Here is a 21864-nt window from a genome sequence, read left to right as displayed (position 1 = left end):
CTTTTAATTCTGTCATCATCCCTCCCTGTCCTCTTCTTTCAATGCCAAGCCCAGTTTGAGCCTTCAGTCTTACTCTCCCTTCTCGTTTCTTTAATGTATCAAACAAGATACTGAATCGTAGTGTTTAGTAACTGTAATAGGACCAGTTCACTTCTACTTTGTAAACCTGATTAGACTACAGTCCTGAAACTAGAAGTCTATGAATTTTTTTTAATGTGGTATGGCAGATATCCAGAGACTGTGAGAGACAAAAAAAAAAGTATATGTTTTAACTGATCCAACATGAAAGTGTTTTGGCTTTATTTTAGGGAAAAGCATATCATTTGAACTTGAGAATGTCCACTTATTAAATATATGAGGGAAGTATTAATTTTTCACTTTAAACCTGTGCATTTTTTGCCCCAAATTATTTCATATAAAGAATTTTAGTAGCCATATTAATAAGAATGCTTACTATAATAAAATATGAACAATTCAGATTTCAGACAGTGAAATATTTCTTGTACTGTTATTCATTTCCTCTGTCCTGTTTTCAATTTTCATCCTTTCAGATATTTATGGCTTATGTCTTTAAAAAGTACAAGAAAGTGTAATGTTCTACTTTTTCAAAATATGACAGTGAAAAAAGTTCTTATAATAATCATACAATTCAATTTCTTTCCCAGAATATAAAGTTAAATTCTTATCTATTTCCATGTTTGAAAAAGAATCTTGAGGGAAATTAAGCAAAAATGTGGTTTGATTGTATTTTGTTTAAGGATATGTCACTGAATAGGACATTATGTTCCTTATGTTCTTCTGAACACCCTTCCCCCCTTTAAACTAGAATCAAACACAATAATTCAGTAATGCTGGGTTTTTTCATATGTAAGCAGACCCCATTTTTATGAGCTCTATTTTAATACACAAATGGCCTCTACTGCATTCTTTATCAACAAAAATTCAGCTCTCCTTTATTAAAAGGATTGTTTGCTTCCTTGGCATCATTCTCATAATTCTGAAAGAGCTTCTGCCTTTGAAAGTTCTCATATTTCTAATTTTTCTTTCATTTTCTATGGCATGCAAGTTAGTTGTGCAGCTGTACATCTCATAGCACATTCATCTGACTCATGGGTATTTTACGCCTCAGAAAGATTTCTTTGCTTGCTTTCTTGCTCATATGTCTATAGTTTATGTAGTGTTTCCTGCCAGGTACTATGTGGTATCTTTTTGTCCTGAAACTAAGGATAATGATAAATAAAGATAATATATATCACTTTTGTAGTCTTTGAGGCAACTTCAACTATCTAGCCCTAATTCTTCTCTGAATTTTTCAAATTAGTCTTTAACTCTTGTTAGTATTTTCAGATATATTTGCTATAGGAGCAAATGTTGAAGCAGATGATGAATTAAATAATTTAAAAAACCCTCAGAATCTGCTTTATTAGAGGTTTGTGTTGTTGCATGTTTGCTTTTTCTTGCAAAGATGTGACATACCTGGGTTATGCTATGTGATGTTTCAGGGCTTATGTATCATGAAAATTATATTGCATGTATTTGTAATGTTTTATATGCCTTGTGAAAATTTTTGTCCGTATTATAGAAGTGTGGTCTTGTGGTATACATATATTAAGTTTCTTATTTTTCAAGAAATGGTATTTCTAGGCAACACTGATATAGTGAGTCTTTACTGACATCCTAACATTGCTGAAGAGCTAATCCAATTGTAATAAGTGGTTAGATGAATCCTGATTACGGTAGAATGGGTAGACTCCAGAGTGGACTTCACTGTGCAGGAACCCCCCAAATTCTCATGCCCTGGTGACCTCCAGCCGCTCATGCACCGCGGCTGTTCTTGGGAACTTGCGCACAAACTCAGCAGCCGTATTCTTCAGCTTGGTAACTCTGATTTCTCATGACCTGTTGACCTTTGGGCCTTCATGCATTATGAGTATCCATGGGAATTTGGATGCTGTTACCCTCACACAATATTTGGCCTAGAAGGTTCCTGTGAGCACCATTGAGCAGTACAGTACATTCAATATGAGTATTGGCTTGCCATTCAAAACAGAATTATATGACATAAAGATTAGGATTAATTTTATCGTATCTAATGTGTTGATTATGTAAGGTAGAGCATATTTACTTAAGGCAATTCATGTTCCTAAATATTAGCTATTTTCTCAAGTAACATTGAACATCCCTTCTTCCCTCACAAGAAAAGGAAGAAATTAGGCCACTGACACAAAATTAGTAATAAAGTTACCAGAAAATAGAATAACATAAACTTATAAAAAAAAAAAAAAAGAAAAAAAAGAATCAGGTGCAGTCCTAGGTACTGTCTAGAAAAACATTGACAAGACCATCCAGATAGATTATAGGTTGAAAAAAGTGAGACTCAGCAGCCTACTAGCATGAGTAAACCATTACAGAAGAAAATAATTTGCTTGCTTTTCAATTTTTCACTCCCCTTACTAATGTCGAGTACTATGACAGGGGGAATTAGCCATGCTACACTTTCAATAAGCTTTGTATAGAGATATTAATGTCTTGGGAATGTTTAAATATAACAGTTTTAAAGAATAACAAGACCCTTTTTACACAAACTGTAGAAGTATACCATTTCCACTGTCTATACTGAATTCATTTTAAGATCTCTATTTTCACTAAGTATTTATACTACCTGCAAATTATTGTTGATTCAGTTGTTCATCTCCATTTCATTGCTTATTTTCTCTCTTGCAGCATTAATTATAGATCATAATATCCATGCAATGAAACTGTAATAAGGTAAAAAGGACTTGTTTTGAGTCATTGACCCTGATATGCAGACTTAAGCCTTATTATTTCTCCATTCCCACTTGTAGAGGCTTTGGACATTAACAATTGCTATATTTATTTAATCTAAAGTTATTATGGAATGTATAAATTTAAATTGCCCCTTATGGCCCATGTGCTGTCTCCGCTGTCTAACACCATTACTGGCAGGTATATTTTCACACATCAGCTTGTTTTGGCAACTGAAGTTTGATTATATTTGAAAGACAGTTCTGAGTATTGGATTAAATAAGAGAACTAGGGAAAAGAAGTGTATTTTTTAGTGCTGCATCCTGAAATCTTGCAGTGTCTAGTTGCACCTGTCTTATCAGTAAGGGGAAACACAAGCTTGTGTGTTTGTGAAACACACTTCTTTCAGAAAGAAAGTCCAGAAATGAAAGACCCCCTCTGTTTGAGAATACTGGCGGGTTTATAGTGTATTACTTGTCACTAACAAAAGAATACTGAAGCTTTGAATCTGCAAAAAAGCGTTGTGTGAAATACTCTTATGGTAGAAAAAGCTTTTAGGTTAACTTTTCTTTCATTAGTGCCATGTCATTTCCTACCATTGGATTGTTCTATACAGAAGCTTTAATCTAGTTTCTGATCTTGAATATTCATTCTGTTAATGAAAGGCAATAAATATCCTTTAACATTATCAATGTTCCCAGAAGAAGAAGGCTCAGTCATTTCAGGAGAATGAAGAGGATGAAAAAAACAGGTGCCTGAAACTGATGTTCCACAGCGTTAAGGAGATATATTCTCATTGCTTCTCATTCTTTTGATCGCTTTGGGGGACAAAAGATGTTCAGGTGCTGATGTCTGAGGAATTCAGTCCAGTATATATGAGATCAGTGGAAATTTTCCATTGTTTTTCATTGTGAGCAGGAATATTTAAAGCTTGGGAAAGCTCGGGTGTGAGGGTGGAGAGAAATGGAATAAAGAGAATTATACAATAGGGATCCAGACCCTGGTGCCAGCGGCATAGCTCCATTGGCTGCAATGCAAGTATGATTAATGACCAACTCAGATTTTGTTTTTTGATTCCTAACTATACTGATGGAGGAGCAAGTGATTGAAAAATTTCCACTCCTATATCTTTTTATGATTATCCTTTAATTGCTTTTTCTTCTTTCTTTAATATTAAACCTATTTTTCTCTTTTTAATCATAATTCTCTCAGTGTTGAGGAGATTAAAGTTGTCTAAGAAATACTAAAATATACATACACACACACACACACACACACACACACACACACACACACACACATATATATTTTCATATATACTTATCTGCATCAGCCACCCTAATATATGGCTAATATGTGACTATTATATGGCTGAGCTGTTCCATTTTGTCTACCTATTCTGTTACTCTCTGCTAGAACCCAAATATTTCAGCCTTTTGTAATTCAAATACTTTTTCTGGTCTATCTGAGGAAAAAATTCTTTCCTGTGAGGGTGACAGATCATTGGAACAGGTTGCCCAGAGAGGTAGTGGAGTCTCCTTTGCTGGAGATATTCAAAACCCGTCTGGATGCGATCCTGGGAAATATGCTGTAGAGGATCCTGTTTGAGCAGGGGTGTTAGACTAGATGATCTCCAGAGGTCCCTTCCAACCTAAACCATTCTGTGATTCTGTGATTATTTAAATATTAAAAAAAAATCAGATTATATTTCTCTAAGTTATTATTGCAGGAAGAACCCATAAGATGACAACAAAAATATTCGGTAAAAAGATGAGCTCCTTTGATCTTATAATTATACTATCTGTCCTAGTCTATTGAGATGAGTTTAACCTTATAAAACGTAAGTTTCTTGATTAACTGTTTCAATGATCTGTTAACAATCTGTAGCTGCCAGTGGGAAAACTGTGTAAGTGATCAGACTTTGTGTCTCAGGCCTAATAATGCTTCAAAGGCCAACCACATTACTGAAGTGATGAGGTGTTTAGGGCTTTAAAGCTGTGCTCGCAGTCTTCACGATCAGTCAGTATTACATTTCCAATGTAGCTTTCTGTAAAAACAACTGTGAGGAAGCCAAGCCTGAAAAAAAATGGGTAAGAAAGAAGTAGGTAAGGGAGAGATGAAAATACAAGTAGTTTAATCAGAAGTATATGGACTACAGATTAATTTAGATATGAATTACAGAGATTGATCATCAATGCTTAAGAAATGGGGCAAGATCTATAGGGATATTTGGAAGCACAGCATTATTTTGTAAGTTCTAAGTATGTAGCACATCAATTACTGCATTTAATTGTTGCTAGTCTGGCAGCTCTTAACATAAAACACGCTCATCAGAAGCTTTGCCAGATAACCTGTGCCTCTTTATATAGATTTTTAAACAATATGTATAAATTATACTTGATGTACAGCTCTTACAGCAAAACCAAGGCATTCAACTCTATAGCTACTGCTTGCTAAGCTAGTAGGTCTTTTCACTTATGGTTTGGTAAATTATGAAGTGATAGTAAAGGTGACGTCCGTGTCAAAGTTGTTATGTTAAATACTTCTTTTAACTACTTCTCACAGAAAATTTAGTGCAAAGGTGCATGTTATAAGATTTGAAATAAATCCAGAGACTGTTTCTAAATTAGAGAATTCAGAAATATTATATGCTTCCAGTATTCAAAATTCATTCTCAGTTGTTGTCCATGTCATTCCACAAATACTTGGGTTTGAGAGTAATTTACTGAGTATTCACTGCTGTGCCAAAAGGGTGGGAATCACATACCTGAGATAGTCCTAAACTATGGCTCCCTTACTATTGACTGCAACAATAGAAGCAAAGAACTACTAGTAACCATGCAAACTTTTAGAGCCAGAGACGGCATCTCCTTTCTATGCTACTCCTATGTCTGTGGATATGTTCGAAAAGTACTAAAAGGGTTCTAGAAACCATGTAAGTTATCTTTTCATTGGGTGTAAAGATAATGTGTAGAATTGTCATTAAGACTTTAAGACCAGTCTGAATAAGGAATGAAGGGAAATGTCTGGGTAGGGAAGCACTAGAAGGAACAAAGGGTGGGAGGAGAGCTGTAAGAGCTATAAGCATGGCAGATCCCAATGGACTAGCAGGTCATCAAGATCCACTTCTCAGGACACCCACCTCCGAAAATGAAGGGCAGCCTAAGAGAAGGGACAGCTTAAAACAATGAATAGCCTATGTCAATAATAAGACAACGATTCAAGCCATTAAAAGAGGAAGGAAGAAAAAAAGATGAAGAAAAAAAGGCAAAGGAAGAGCGAGAACAGCATAGGAGCCATAAGACACCCAGATAAGTAGAGAAAGGACATGAGTAAATCGTAATGACTCCCCAGGGTGGAGCAGGATCCAGATACAAAAAAATTACAATCACAGTCAGCTCTTTAAGGATTCAAAAAGGCAGACCCAAAATCAGCACAGGGTTGCAAACCTGTGCAAAACCTGGAAAGCATGAGGAGCACTTGACCTCTGACATCCCTTGTCCTCCCTGTAGTCACAAGGAATCCTGGACAGACTACCTGGGCACAAGCGTCTTGGAGCCAGCAGAACGGGCAGACTTCTAGAGACCCAATTCTTGGTGCTCGTGAGAATGGGGGTATAGCAATGTTACTGAGTGCATGCAGTCAGTTTTATTTCAGCGTTGTTATGAAATAAAATCACGTTCACTTTCCATCAGGTCCCATTGAGGTTTCTTACATCTTTGCTACAATGTTGTGGCTAGTCCTACCTGCTTAAGCTTGTTCTATCTGTATGCCATCTCTTCTTGTCTGAGGTCCAGTTTGAGAAGGAAAGGACATTCTCTCAGAAAAAGTAGTCAGCACACTTCTCCACTGCCAGTTTCTGAAAGGAAATAACTGCTTATAGGGCCCCCATCAAGCATGAATCTCAGTAGAGTCAGTAAATGACATTTAGGTAACAGTACCCTCCACAGTGTTTGCTAGACCATAGAATCACAGAATCACAGAATGACAGAATGGTTTAGGTTGGAAGGGACCTCTGGAGATCATCTAGTCCAACCTCCCTGCTCAAGCAGGATCCTCTAGAGCATATTGCCCAGGATCGCATCGAGATGGGTTTTGAATATCTCCAGCAAAGGAGACTCCACCACCTTTCTGGGCAACCTGTTCCAATGATCTGTCGCCCTCACAGTAAAGAAGATTTTTCTCAGGTTTAGGTGGAACTTCCTGTGTTTCAGTTTGTGCCTGCTGCCTCTAGTCCTGGCACCACGGAGAAGAGACTGGCCCCATCTTCTCGACGCCTTTCCTTCAGATACTTGTAGACATTGATGAGGTCCCCTCTCAGTCTTCTCTTCTCCAGACTGAACAGGACCAGCTCCCTCAGCCTTTCCTCATAGGAGAGATATTCTAGTTCCTTCATCATCTTAGTGGCCCTTCACTGGACTGTGTCCAGCAGCTCCATGTCTTTCTTGTCCTGGGGAGCTCAGAATTGGACACAGTACTGCAGTCATGGCCTCCCCAGGGCTGAGGAGAGGGGCAGGATCACCTCCCTCCACCTGCTGGCAACACTCTGCCTAATGCACCCCAGGATCCCATTGGCCTTCTTGGCCACAAGGGCACATTGCTGCCTCATGCTTAACTTGTTGTCCACCAGCACTCCCAGGGCCTTCTCTGCAGAGCTGCTTTCCAGCAGGTCAACCCCCAGGCTGTACTGGTGCATGGGGTTATTCCTCCTCAGGTGCAGGATCCTGCACTTGCCTTTGTGGAACTTCCTGAGGTTCCTCTCCGCCCAGCTCTCCAGCCTGTCCAGGTCCCTCTGAAGGGCAGCACAGTCTTCTGGTGTGTCAGCCACTCCCCCCAGTTTAGTATCATCAGCCAACTTGCTGAGGGTGCACTCTGTCCCTTCCTCCAGGTCAACGATGAATACGTTGAACAAGACTGGACCCAGGACTGACCCCTGGGGGACACCACTAGTCACAGGCCTCCAACTTGACTCTGCGTCACTCACCACAACCCTCTGAGCTCGGCCATCCAGGCAGTTCTCAATCCACCTCACCGTCCACTCATCCAACCCACACTTCCTGAGTTTACCTAGGAGGATGTGATGGGAGACAGTGTCCAAAGCCTGGCTGAAGTCCAGGCAGACAACATCCACTGCTCTGCCCTCATCTACCCAGCCAGTCATCCCATCAGAGAAGGCTATCAGATTGTTCAAGCGTGATTTCCCTTTGGTGAATCCGTGCTGACTACTCCTGATCACAAGGGAGAGCAAGTGGTTGAATTTTGGGAGTGGGGAAAGACAAAGAGGCACAAAGAACAGTGTCTACTACATTTTTTTCTCATTTAAGGAAGGTAACTCATGTGGGATGCTCTGGTGAAATTTTTTTGCAAAATGCCTGGTTGCCCGTTGTGAAAATGTGTGCTGATTAATTGAAATAAATAATCTTTCATAAGCTCTGTCTCTTGTTCCTATATCTATTTTCTGCTGTCTACCTCCAGCCTTCCTATTAGGCCTCCTTTTCTTGGCATTCCATAACCTTTCATTTTCCCAGCCCGGCTAACAGATCTGTTTCTCTAGAAATACAAAGGTAAAGTTGTCAGCAAAATGAAACAGAAGTGCAAATCTTTATTGCAAATAAAATGTGACAAAACAAAACTTTGAGAAGAGCTCACCTATTTGCAGGATGGGAACTGGTTGCAGATGTTGCTTTTGCTGAAATCAGCTAGCATCAGCTTTACTTACAGCAGCTCCTGCTCCTTCTATAGTGTGCAAATGCAGACTACCTCCAAAATGACAGCAAATGACATCTCGTTACATTGGGCAGTTGATCAAATTACCCCTTCCAAGAGTGTGCCCCTTTGCAGTCTCCATTTTACCACAAATCCCCTCTGCCAGTTTTATTTCTCTGATACATATTTATCTCAGCTATTGTATATAGCGTGCACATGGCAGTCTGGTTTCACATACAGTGGCAGACACTTTGGGAAGAAAATAGAAGCAGCTATTGTTCTCTCCCCAGTTAATTTTTTTTCCCTCAGTTAAGAGGATAAAAACACTTTTTCTAGCTATTATGTAAGGGATACGATTACTGGACTCTCTGTAAAATGGGCTAGCTCTTGTGAGATTATTATTTGTATAGCTCTGTTTTCTAGCTTCAGAAACTATGGGATACATACTTGAGAGAACAATTAGTTCAGGGGCAGGGACCAATGGTAGGCCTAAAACTGGGACTAGTTAGTGGTGATGTCTTTTATATGTGCTTGTTCTGGATCCTGAGGGTTGCTTGATCTAGTCTGGGAGGCTTCAACTGATGGAAATATTGTACTTTGAGAACAAAGACCTGTGATGTGATATGGCTAGACAAATATTCAAGGGACCAAGTGGTTCCTGAATATGCCACTGATGACCATTGCCACACAAAATTCTTTCAGTGGATGACAGAACGTTGGTCTGTGCCATTCCCAGCTAACAAAAGCACCTCTTTATTTGGGGAAGTAGTAGTAGGACTTCTGTCCTTGTAGGAGCCTTCTTGTAGCATCTGAGATAAAAGATGTCCTGGTTACCAGAAGGCTTTTTGTCTAGTACTTTCTAGTGTTTTCTTTTCCTGCTATGTTCATCTTAACATTTCTGATATCTCATCTTCTCTTAGACACTCTCAGAGCCCTTAACATTAATTTCTAGCCTCGGGCTTCTTGCCAACTTGCTTCCATTGCAAGATAAATCCTTTGTCTGCGTCCCAGGTTTAGTAATCTCTCATCATGATAGTATAGATGGAAGAATGCCCTGCGGTAATTCACTTGTCACCAAGGAGGGCTCACTGCCCAGGAACCCCCCCTCTTTTTCTAACAGCTTCAGCATGTCTGTGGGGGTCCAGCTGGGAACATGACACAGAGAAGCTGTAGAGTGCAGTCAGTCTCTGAGTGGTTAGTGTCCTAATTCTCTGTCAGGACAGGCTTACATCTGAGGTGTCATTCTGCAGTCTGGCTTTGGCTGAAGTTTACAGTAGGTTGTAATGCATTGTTGCCGTTTGGTGCGGTGACTCCAGTTTTTTTGGTGTCAGGGTGATCAAGATACAGAGGATCTGGAATAAAAATAAGAAGAGTTATTTCTTAAGTGTCCTTGAAAAGATAGATGAGTGGTTTGACTGAGTACCAAGACTAAAAGGTTGTTCTGAGTAGTGGTTCTTGCTCAGAGAATGTGACAGCTGGTGAAGAAGGGCCTGACCCTGGGAAGTGTCCTGGCAGAGAGGGGCATGATCTGGGCCAGAGCCTATTTACACTTCTGGGCTTAGAAAATGGAAGGGTAGCAAGAAGAAAATAGGATGAAAAAAAAAACAAACCATTGCCTGCAGGATGTATTGTTAGTAATCACACTAAGACAAGAGACAATTTCAAAAAAAAATCTGTCCACTCAAAGTTAACACCGCACATTTTCTTAAATAAATTTGACCCAATTGGCTACTTTTGTTATGTGGCATTAGCCATTTTGATGTGGTCCAGTAAATCTGGATTAATTGTAGCATCTGACCATAGCCTCTGTTTCAGTCCTTAATAATTCTCTCTCAGATTTAAGTATTCTACAATCTGTTTAACCACACACATCTATCTACTAATCTGATAGCAGGAACATACTTACTCAGACTCAAGAGAATAATGCATTAATACATGAGTTATAAAATACAGATCAAGAGCCTTGAGTAGAAATTGGTATCCTTCACCCACTGCTTTGCAACTTCACTCTGTCCATTTTTCCCCCTTTTTTTCAGATCAAAATTGTGTTTGCCTGGACAACATCAGTTCTGAGTCAACTCCTAAATTAAAGTTTTGCTCTAGCCTCATTACTCTGAAAATTTGTGTGGATTCCAATCATAAGAAGCATGATCCAAAAGATGAGCTAGACCTGTATGAGAGCTAGGAACCTTAAAGATTTCGAACACATTCTACTATGCAGCTAAATATGTATTAGATATTCTTAGCTCTGTAACTTATATGGTCTCCATGATCTTCAAACATTTGATATACTTAAAACATATACATAGGATAAAATGTAATATATGCATATTATGGAAATATATGCTGTTATACTTCTTCACTGGTTTCTTGATCAGCACTTTTCTAAAACTTCCTCATAATGACTGTCCACATACCAAACCACTGAACAGCTTCTAGCAACTCAGTATTGAGTTCAATTTCTTTTATTATCCTGCTCTGAGATGCAAAATAGTCAACACAGTAGCATCAGACCATAGTTTTCATCTTATGTCCTTTTCACTTCAGGGTTTGAATACTGGAATTCAGGAGTATCAGGAAATTATTTCCAGCTTTTGAAAAAAAGGATAGCAAGTTATCTTTCTGGGTTTTTTTTTAGCACTTTCAAAAGCTGATTGCTGATGATTTCTCAGGATTTTTTTTGTTTGTTGACATTTTGTTCTTTTATTTCCTCCTGCAGTCTGTACTTTTGTATATATATGCCTATATGAAGAAAAAGTGGGTTTTTTTACAAAGATAGGTTGAAAGTAGTTCTTCTAAAATGTTTTAAGACTACCTGGACATATAAAAACCAGTATTCTAACAATATAAATAACTAAAATATGTGCAATAGTAATAAAGTATGGTATGAAATCCACTGATTTGATTTCAATTTCTTTTGTGTGTGTAGATACATATATGTATAAAATGAATGTGCACTCATATCTCTAGCTCTATCCACAGATATAGAATAGCACATACTTAATATGAAGTATATGTGTAATAAAGATATGATGTGTTGTATGTACGTATGATATGATATGCATTCTTATTTACACACACACACGCACGCCCCCGTAAATAATGTTATAATAATGTCTCTGATGCTATAAGGACTCAAGGTCAACATTAAGTGCAAAGAATAATCTTGAAAACATTACTAAAAGTACTAATTTCATCATGTATTTCTTAAGTTTGACTTTCTAATAAATATTCTTAATTCATTCTAGGATGACTGTACATGAAACAAAACTGTCTGACTGATTGTCACATCATATTCCTCCTGCAAAATTAATTCCAGAGCTCAGATAATTTCTTCCAGAATCTTAGGAGAAGAGCATTAGATTTCAAGACTTCATTAAACAAGTTTTCTGAAAACAAGAGTAAAATTTGCATTTTAAAATATGTGAAGAGTCTCAAACACAAAACTGACAGCTAGCACTAAAATAATGAGTCACAGTGAAGATTTGAAAATTTAAGAAATGAATTGATCCATCTTCATGAGAATGTAGTCAAGAGAAGATTTAGGAATTGTGAATTTTTCCTGGAGTCAAACTGACTGTTGGAAAGAATGAGACAGAAGCTTGATTTTTTGGTACTAATGTTGCTGTTAACAAGAAGGATCTTCAATATTCACCTGTATTTTTCTCTCCGTGAAGACTGAATGCTTGATCCAGATCATGCTGGTATTAGCTGAGATATTTTTCAGTTGAGTTCTGGATTAGATCACTAAGTTAGCATAAAACTTTATAATGGATCCAGACAAAAACTTAACTGAGCTAAACATCTTTCATTCAATTACAGACTATTTTTTATAAATGCTATTTATGTAATTTATCATACATGTACATATAGAAATATATATAAAGGAAACTCTTTAATCCATTCTTTGTAAGCTCTTCTGAGCTGCCTTCTGGCTCTCTAAGAAACTTACTAAATTAGGAGGAGTAAAGCAAGACAAAGGCTGTAAATCATTGGTAAATCAATTTGTTAGTTTTAGAGTATTACTGTGTCAAACATTAAGCTGGTTTAAGTCTGGCACATTAGTTTATTCCTCTGAATGGTAAAAGTGGTTAGCAAGTTAACCTAGACATTATTAGATTTTTTTTTTTCCCTCAGTTATTTTAGATCTCCCATGTGTTATTTTATAATCCCATGGGTATGACAGGAATTCAAACCTAATTGTTACTTATTTAGCTTGTTTATAGAGCTAACATTTTTCACTTCTGTGTTCTTAAACATTACCTATGTAAGAAATTACTGCCCTGTGAAATTCAGAATTTATCCAACCAAGTTTAAAAGCCAATGAAGTTTAAAAGAAATTTCAAAATTATTACCTGCAGTGTGTTATATCCCAAATACATAATGAAAAACATACTTTTTCATGTATATTTTTATGGAAATAAAATATAATTTTATCTTCTAAAGCCAAATTCTGATGTCATCCATGCAACGTGTAAGCTTCATAAAGCTAACATGCATATAATTAATATCAGTTTTTTTTCTTGAAGTTTTCTCTCCTACATTCGTCTCTCTCTATATATAAGTAATGAAAAATAACTGTATATGTTTATAGGTATGTAGCTAGAACATGTTTAAGATAAGAAGGTATTGTTGATAAGTGTTATGGAGAAGTATATATACAATTTCTCCTTTTTTATCAGTTGGCTTATAATTTCAAAATGAGATTGCATGATTGCAGCAGCAGTTTTGTTCTGAACTGCTCTTGACTTGCTTCTGGAAAATACCCTTTTAGAGGTAAGTGCTTCCCTGAATATGAATTTTTCCTTGAATCTGTGAGCACCAATACCACTGCTTAAGCATCTAATTACATGACTCTATGTGCACACGTATGTGTGTGTGTGTGTGTGTGTGTACATATATATATATCATATGTTTTCACATATATATATGTGGTATATATATATTTATGCTATGTGTATGTTATATATATGGTATATTTAAGGGGGTTGTGTGTGTATGTATGTATGTATCTATATATGTAAAAGTAAATTGGTGGATGCTTAACTGCCCTTCTAATTAGTTACAGAAAATAGTATATGAGACTTTCAGGGATGGCAAAATTGTCTTGGTGAAAAGCAGTCTTATTCATAAATCAATTGTTGTTGTTAACTTTCCTGTGATTTTTTTTGAAGAATGAGATGTTTTCTCTCAGTGTAGATGAGCAAGGGCAAGTGTCAGAGTGTGAGCTAATGTCACTGGTACTTCTCGGCAGTTAGACAAGAAGCCTATGCTTATTACTTTATTACTACCTTATTTATTTCTGCTCAAAAATGAGATGATCTGAACAGTATAAAGTGGCTGTAGAAGGTCTTTATCCATAAGAGAGTTGTTATGTCTATAAATAGACATAACTAGGTCCAACTAGGTGTAGTTGGTCCCTTTTTATGTATAACTGCAAGAAAGCTACATACTTGTTCCGCTATCTTCAATCCCTCTTCCAAGACAAAGGGTTGAAATATATATTCTTGTCTGGACCACAACATGAAGCACAGTAGAAATTCTGGAGATTGTGAGGATTTCTGCAGAAAGCTACACAGGCTGCCTTGCTTCAAATAAGATGCAGGACACTGTGGGATGCCTTGTTCCTTTGGGCATACAGGGATGGGGATAAGCAGCATGCTTTCAAGGTATCTAAGAATCCACCTGCACGCGTACTATGCATTTTGTCTCGTGCTTCTTACAGATGTAGTTTAAGATTTGACACTGTAAACAGCAAATGTGAAGGCGGCACACTTTTGGAAGACTCAGGCAATTCACTCATTGGGTTTAAAAAGATTTTTTTTAAATGTTACTGCTTTGAAGCTCACAGACATCTTTTTAACGCCTTTTTAAAAGGCCAAACTCCTGTGTTCAGATTTCCTTGCTTTTTCAAAGACCTTTCTTTTTAAAAAAGAGCTTAGGCAAACAGCAGAGACTTTTGTTTCAGCAGGACTTTTTGAGAGGGTCTGACAAGGCTCAATCTGTCATCAACACTCTAAAAAGAAGAATGGCATTAAAGAAAGCCATTCTTATGTGTTCTTTTGTATCCTGAGCCAGGAAAATTTTAACTCAGATGCTAGTCTTAATCTTTTCACTAATGTAGTCTAACAAGTTTGCTAGTCTAAACTAAACCAAACAGGCTGGATCCTAGTCCCTGGCAGAAAGGCCAGCTGGCATGAAATGGCCTCTTTCCATACAATCAAACTCTGTTAGCCTCCAAAACAAAGTAGCTACAAGCAAAATAATTATTAGGAATGCTCCTGTGCATATGATCATTCCTTACTTTGAAATTGTTTTGGAAAGTGATAGTTAGCTTAAACAGCCTGCAATGACTCTTCTAACAATAGATGATCGAGTCAAAAGACTCAAATCTGAGCTTTTGCATAGGTTAATTTACTAGTATGGACAGGGCTACAATACTGCACAGACAAAATACAATATTGCTTTTAAAACTAATTTACAAAATAATGCTTCTAAAAAGATGCAACTTAAGTAAAATCTCAGGAAAATGTAGTAAAATTTCAATACCTATAGAAGTTGATGATGGAGTTAGAAAGAGGCAAGCTGCTATATTGTTTTTTGAGGTGGGGATATATTTCAACGCTTATCTCTTTGATTAAGAAAACTTTTTATTTTTCCTCTGAGAGGACTGAATGATCATTTTACTTGCAACAATGGAATGTTAGTATGTAGCAAGTATTTTTGCCAAGAAGTATAAAAGCTTTGTAAATGCTAAGCATGATTATTTTGAATAATCTGTACTCTAATCCCATTTTGTAGTTTCTTGGATCTTTCATATTTCTCCATTCTATTTTAGGAAACTATCTGAAAAATGTTATAAAAAGTAACAGTACAGGACATTTTTTTTCTAAAAGAAAGCTCGGTAGATTTTAACTTAATTAAGTCAACTGCATAGTTGCTTGTAAAATATGAATTTGTTCGCAAATTATGAGTTTCAGAGAAAGAGCTGCCACTCAGAGAAATCAATTATCAGATTAGGATTTTTTTTTTTTAATGCTCAGAATATCAGAAAAATTCAAAAACTGGTCAAGCCCTGACTGAGTTGTTAAAAAGAAGACCTCTCGCTACTCTTTATGAAGAGCTTTTTGCACCTAAGAGGTCGGGTTAGATTTCTCTAAGTGTTGTTTATGAGGGAAAACTGCTAACAATTGCACTTTGGATTTTCTTTTAACTTCACAAAGGAGGACAGAATACAGACGAGACAAAGTCACTCTGTGGTGTCTCTAATACAATTCAGGCTGCAGTAGTAAAAAAAGTTTATCTTCGCTTTTGTAGAGGTGACAGAAAATTACCTTGACACTTCTAATGAAGTGTGTGGAAGGAAGATGGAGAACTTCCTGGGTAGCATTTGTCTGGGGAAGATTCACACTTAACCTGACAGAAGGGCCTGGCAGCTGTGGGTACCAGTTCCTTCAAATTCTTTCCCTCTTGCTGTTGTGGGATGAAAAATGTGTGCACAAGTGCTTCAGAGAGAGACTCAAACTCCTTGTAAATAAAGATATCTGTTTTCCAATTTATTGCTCTCCAGTGGTAGTTTAGTTTCATTACCCCCTGTTCATTTAGAGGCAAAACAATTTCTTCAATAAAGCCGTTGTCCTGAATTCCAATCCTTTCTCCAGACAAGCTAAATATCGAAACAGGACTTGTTCCACGTTGTTGGTGAAAATGAAACAGGGGCAAGTAGGGTTAATAAAGTGAAAGGAATCTCAACATTCAGTGCACCATTGGGTCAGATTTGCCTGGGACTCCAGCTGAACGCTACTTAGTGACAAATTTTGAGGGTTTTGGAGCGTCTTTTTCTACACCTTCCTTTTTACAGGGATAGTCTTGAAGCTTGGTTGATAGCTGCAGGTATAGATTATACTAGAAAATGGAATTGTAACTGTAAAGAGAAGAGAGACATTATTTTACAGATTCTTTTGATGTCTTCAAGGCTATAAAACTTTGAATCTTCTCCCAGAGTAGTAATGGTCTTCAGAGTCCAATCTATGAGTTGCCGGATATGAACTCATCTCTGTTTCTTTGGATTGAAAACCAGCAGAGGACTCTTTGCGTTCAAATATGAGTGTGGGTAAATTTTTCACAAGAGCATTCTGTTTGATTTACTTCCTCTGAGGAGATGGTTCTTTAACTTCAGAGCTGCTTCCTGGAATTGTTATTTGTTTTTGTATTTTACACTTAACCATGTACTTAGTATTGCAGGAGCTACTATGTACAACATCTGACATTTGCTATTTTTATTAAGATTTTTACTGGAAGGGAGAATTTGTACCTTTATTTTTTTTTAACCTTTTTTAAAGATGTGATCAAAACTTTGAGTGGTAACAAAAACAAAGGATGCATCCAATTTTCATGCATCGTACATCTAACTTAAGTGAACTAACACTAAAGATGAATTTGACCTCTTACCTATAGATATTTATAGACATAACAACTCTCTTATGGGCATTTTAATTTGTACTTTTTCCTTTTAGAAGAAAACATTTATAAACCTCTAATCTCTTTCCTTGTGAAACCCTATGCAACATACTTGGCAGGACTCTGTAGGGTGACCTAGAATATAGGCTTGTTTTTGAGAATGTTATAACACCAGATTACTTGTGTATGTTGCCAATATGGAGGGCTGCTCTGGCACTTGAAGAGGAGGTTTACCTTTAACCTAAAAGGGAACAGATTTTGGCCTTTTAGAACTGGTGCGTACAGCAAATATCTCCGTAGTAACTTTAAGTAGATGGTAATGTAGATGTGTATTTATTTTCAAGTTGCATTCTTCAGAATAATGGCAGGCAACATGGTTCAGAGATGCTATCAAAATCTTTAGTCCTTGGACTGTGAGCTGATCTATTTAGAAGTGCCCATAACTTCTCACTTACTTGATATAACTGTAAATGCTGTTAACCCTTACTACCACTGGAGAGCACCTTTACCTGACTATCAGAGTGCAGCCAGTTTCTACTGCAAAAAAGAGATTCCTGAAAATTTTAAAGCCAATTTCTGTGATCAGACACAAAAGTCGAAAATGATGGAAACTATACCTTGTACCATCCATGACTTACTAGCATTGCAAATTATGCTATTTGATACTGTGTTGCATTGAACTATATAGTGGATTAGTGTATGTTTTTACTTTATCCATATTTTGTTTTCCCTGCCACCCTTTTACCATTGCCCTTGGGATGTCAGACCTCTTGTGCTCTGCTGTAAATATCTGACCTTCATTCTCTCAGTTGTCGGTTTTCTCCTGCTGAGTCTTTTCCTCTTCTCATAAACATCAACTGGGTAGATGTGAGGGCACTGAATGATAGCCTGTCATGGGCCACTACCCGGGCTGAGCTGGAGAGCGCTGCCTCTCAGCAGATGATGTCCTGGCACAGCAGCCAGCGTGACTGGTTCAAGCCCAGGGGATTTCTTTTTTTTTTTAACTCTGAAGGAACAGGGTCCTTTAGTCGCTGGCTTTTACCAGGGGAGGGATTGGTAAACAAGCCCAACTCCATAGCACCTTGCCTGGCTGGCATTAAAGGTTCAATTTAAAATCTGCTCATGACACTAGATTTCAGACTTTGTTCTCCCCAGATGAAAAAAGTACAACACTTCCAACCTTTGAGGAATATTAAGAATCTTTCATTTCCCCCATGTACTCGTCTCTGTTGCATCGCAAGATTTTTTGACCTTTAAAAATAAAACTATGAAAATAATAGGCCAATAGCCTAGAGGACTTCTGCAATGCATATGTATATTCATTGTGCTTTGGCTAATGAAACAGTCTGAAAAAGAATGAGGGTAAAGGTTCAGACAGTTTCTTACCAGTTTGACATTAGCTCAATTTCAGGAAGAGTATAGTCTACAATAAATAAATAAAGAGATAGTACCATACAGCCATTTGAAATGGCATTTTCATTATTACTGCAGCGCACAGGTTGGGTCATAGATCCAGTAGATATCACATAATCAAACAGAAATTCTAACTAGTGCACACAGTTTAAAAAAATCAAAAACCTCTCAGAAATAAACAAACAATTAAAGATTTATTTATTTTAATAGCATTTGCTGTTTAACAGCATAACTTTCACTGAATTAGCCTTTAAATTATGAAGATCAATTTAGCCCTCATATGGTTCTCTCTAATACTTGTGTCGTCTATGAAGAATAAGAAGCGCATGATAGCTGCTGATGAGGGGTCTGCACTTATGAGCCCTTAGAGAGCATCCTTCCGTAGATAGTCCCTTGATTTAGTTAAATGATTTGTCTGGGCAAGGTTTTACAGTTCTGTTCTAAAGCTAACATCTGGCACATTTTACTTATATACTGTTCTCACCACCTCCTTAAAGACTATCTTTAATTCCCAAGAGCAGAGAGATACTATTGTTTCTTCCATTACAGCGACTCTGTGACTTTCCTTCAAATATAACAGGCCCTGTGCTCTAAGTGCACTTGTTTTGCTTTCCTCAGTTAATAAGTGAGGGTCTGTATTTCCTTTTGTTTCTATAAGCTGATTATCTTCAGTAGGACTCATTTCCTCCAATGAAAATACAAGCTTGGAAAACATAATAACGTTGATTGCCCTGACTGGTCAATTAGATGCCAGACCTGTTATTATAAATTCTTATTACCAGCCTAGGCCCAGCCACTGATGAGGGTTCCTGACATAAGCCATTTGGGCTTTTTACTTTCAATTTTTACCAGCCAGTTAATCTGCATTGCTGCTATGTGGGAACCACATCTCTCATGCCCCAGGTGAGAAGGGGCAGTTTGAGCGCTTTGTCAGCCACACTAATGAGGTATCTCTCACTTCACTTTTGAAGGGAGCAAAAAAAATTTCTGTGTCAGACATATTGTATTTAATCATAAAGTAATCACTTAGACTTCTATCACAGTGAAGAAAATGAGGTCGTAGACATTTGGAGTACCATACTTGCAGGATCTGCATGATCTCCAAAGACTCTCTTAGACTATTTTTACGTAAGATTTTATTGCAAATATACAGTTGTTAAATTAGCTGCAAGCAGGCATATGCATTCTTCCCTGAATAGAGACGTTGAAAACTGCAGGTAGAAAATTATCTTGAAAATAAATGTTGTATTACAGCATTCAGTGAAAGCCTTCCTACCTCATGCCAAGATCTCCATACAAGTAAGACTTCAGAAAATCGATTAAACAGTAGTTATGTTATGATTGTTTGACAAAAAAGATTGTTAAATATTTCTGCTAAATGCAAAGACATTTTGCATAATAAAGAGAAGTGCAGATACAAACCAATTCATTTTTATGTGGCTAAGGGAAATCATTAAGGTTAGAACTGTGGAAGATTACAAATTCATGGCAAACCTTGCATCTGAATGAAATGCATTTTGGTATGCAGTTCTTAGTGCTTTATGAACGTGGCAACAGAAATTAGCATCATGAAGAAGTCTATCAGCGAATTATATGTTTCTACATTTCTGCAATTTATGTTTCTACCGCAAGTTTCACTTGGTTACCAAATCAAGGAATCTAAAATCAGATCGTGAGGGTTAGTTGATTCACTTCACTTATAATAAGGTGTGAAAGATTTTTTTGATGACAAGAGGACAAGTAAAAGGAACTTTGTCGGTTTCATTTTGTTGCAACATATTTGATAAATTCTAATAAATATGAAAATGATACTCTATGCAAAATGCATCTTCCAGTGTTGTGAATTCACTTAGAAATTATTAGCTTGAGGTAATAGATAAAAATTGCTGATTAGCCTTAGGAAGAAGATAATCGTAATCTGTTTGGGCCTCACTCTACTATTAGATCAAAGTCAGCATGAAAAACAAAAGACACAAGAAAAAGACATTTGACCATGAGACCTGAATGTGCATTTTTTTAATGCCACCTGAAGAAATTCTGGGTGTCAATAATTTGGAGGCACTTTTGTAGTTATTTTTGATTTGATTTACTTCATCAGTCTAGGATTTTTCAAACAGTTGTTTTTAACTTCATGGCTGCTTTCATCTCAAGTAGCCAGAAGAGAAGATTTAAATGGACATGCAGCTACATGCACAAATATTTCTTTATTCTTTCCATCTGTGAACCTTATTCCAGGACTGAACAGGAATCATGGACCAGGAAAATTAGGAAAATCAGGAAAATCAATCTCTTCAAATTGCAGAAAACTAAGCATTCTACAGTCATGCTTTAAATTTTACACAAAAAAGAGAAGAGAGTTCCATATCACAGAAGGGTAATTTTGCTGAAAGCTGTATTCAGTGCTAAATGTCAAAATGCCTTTTGGGCTGCAGCCACAGTTCCATCAGCGAGAAGAAAAATAGCATTTTCCCTGAGCAGCTGTGGTCGAAATGGAAAACATTAATAATGGACTGAATTTATAAACACCTCAATTATTACGTGAAGCTAATCACAAGTTATGGGTATTTTTGCTCACAACTCCAGCAGCTCACAGGCAGATTGTTACTCTTCCCCAAAAAAGTTCTTCCTGGACTCTCTGAAATGTTCACAATAAAAATACAAATTAAGAAAATAAAAGCCCTTAAAGGTTCACAAAAATACTCTGAAAGACTAAATATAGGGCTCCATAGAGAAGTCTCCAACGCTAGCATAGGATAAAAGTTTGGATTTGAGGTGAAGTTTAACCGTCACGTTCTGTTCTTTTGCTCCAGACCTGAACGCCAGGCACAGGCTCGAACCCTGATTACAGGCACAGACTATATCGTCTGCTGGGTGGTGTGGGAGAGCGAGGCCATAATTCTGAGTTAAAGGCCACCATCCAAGTCATTTGGATCAGCCTTCTGATATAAATCAAAGAATTCTAAGGCTTATTCTTATCTATGTGCTGTACCAGTTATCCTAATAACTTAAAAATCACCTGGAGATCATTGGAGTTCATAACCTCAGGTCTCCTAGCACGTTACAGCTGGGATCATATGAGCTTGGAAAAATGACATCAAATTTTTCCCAGAAGATTTTTCCAGAACAGTTACATAAAGGTGATATTTTGCCAACTGTGTGAAGTAGCATAATCCTTTAAACTGGTAGAACTGCAAAAAATTAACTGGAACATAGCTAAGAATTGCTACAATGTGATTTTTCCCTTTGGCTTTTGAGGGACCCACCATAATGGGTGGAAGAAAAGGCGCTCTCTCGAACAAATTTCATGTTTTAAAAACGAACTTTCTCAGTCCACTGGTTGAGAGATCCTGATCCACCCACTAAAATTGCTTACTGTCAGTGAAAATTAAAAAGCTGAAAGTAATGCAGAACACAATGTTTGCTTCAGTGTATCATTTACTAAGCAAAGTCGTCCTTCCAAGTAAAGACTGGCGGCCACAGATTTAGGCATCCAGTGGAGCGCCTGTTAAAGCCATCTCT

Source organism: Struthio camelus, chromosome 1, assembly GCF_040807025.1.
Source record: "Struthio camelus isolate bStrCam1 chromosome 1, bStrCam1.hap1, whole genome shotgun sequence".
Classification (NCBI taxonomy): domain Eukaryota; kingdom Metazoa; phylum Chordata; class Aves; order Struthioniformes; family Struthionidae; genus Struthio; species Struthio camelus.
The sequence above is the reverse complement of the archived record's forward strand: the minus strand, read 5'-3'. Positions refer to the sequence as shown.